Genomic DNA, 854 nt, shown 5'->3' on the forward strand with positions numbered 1-854 from the left:
TACTTCAGTTTCTTTTTACTTTAAAGATTTTTACTTTAAATTCATGTGTTTGGATTCCAATTTAATCTATGTTGATGTCTCCTAGGTTTGTTCTGACTGGGCTTCAGGCCTGAGACTGCATTTTGCTCATTCTTTGGCAATTTCTATTTCAGGAAGCACTTTTTATTTTGCTTTCTGTGACAATTTTTTGTAAAATTTGATTGTAGCTAGCTGTATCACTGTAATCAGAACTTCTCTGAAAATGGTCTATTCTTTAGGTATCGCTCCTGTATCAGAGATTCTTGCTTTTTTGCATGCCCCAAAATTTTGCATTTTCTATTGATTGAGAGTGAGATAATAGTTTGTATTTGACACTGTCTTCCATCTTTTCGTATAGGGCTTTGATGAGGTTATTACCTAAGCACCTCCTGCTATTATTACCCAAGGGACAATATGTGGTTAATGCAGATATGGTATCCTATTTATTATAATACAAACAGGAATATTAACAACAGTTAGTGAAATTTAGAAGTTGAGACAAATTTTGTAACTGATGGATTTGTACTTTAGACCTTAGGAGCAAACATTATAGCTATATTACAAAGCACATCATAAATTGGGAATTTGTATTTCAATTAATTCCCCTGAGTTCTGTCTGGACACCTCCCACGGATGTATCTGGACTCTTCTAGGCCGACTTGTTCATCTAATTTACCTTCTGCCACCTACAAGGATCCTCATTGTAGGTCTGTGTCTCAGCCTGGGCCCTGTCGTGCTTTGTAGTATGACTTAGATCATCTGATCTAGTTGTACTGAACTTGAACTCATTCTACCAGGCCTGGCTTGAGTCTGACTTCTGGGCTTGGCCACTTCTT

Source organism: Octodon degus, unplaced genomic scaffold (assembly GCF_000260255.1).
Source record: "Octodon degus isolate 3935 unplaced genomic scaffold, OctDeg1.0 scaffold00103, whole genome shotgun sequence".
NCBI classification, from domain to species: Eukaryota; Metazoa; Chordata; class Mammalia; order Rodentia; family Octodontidae; genus Octodon; species Octodon degus.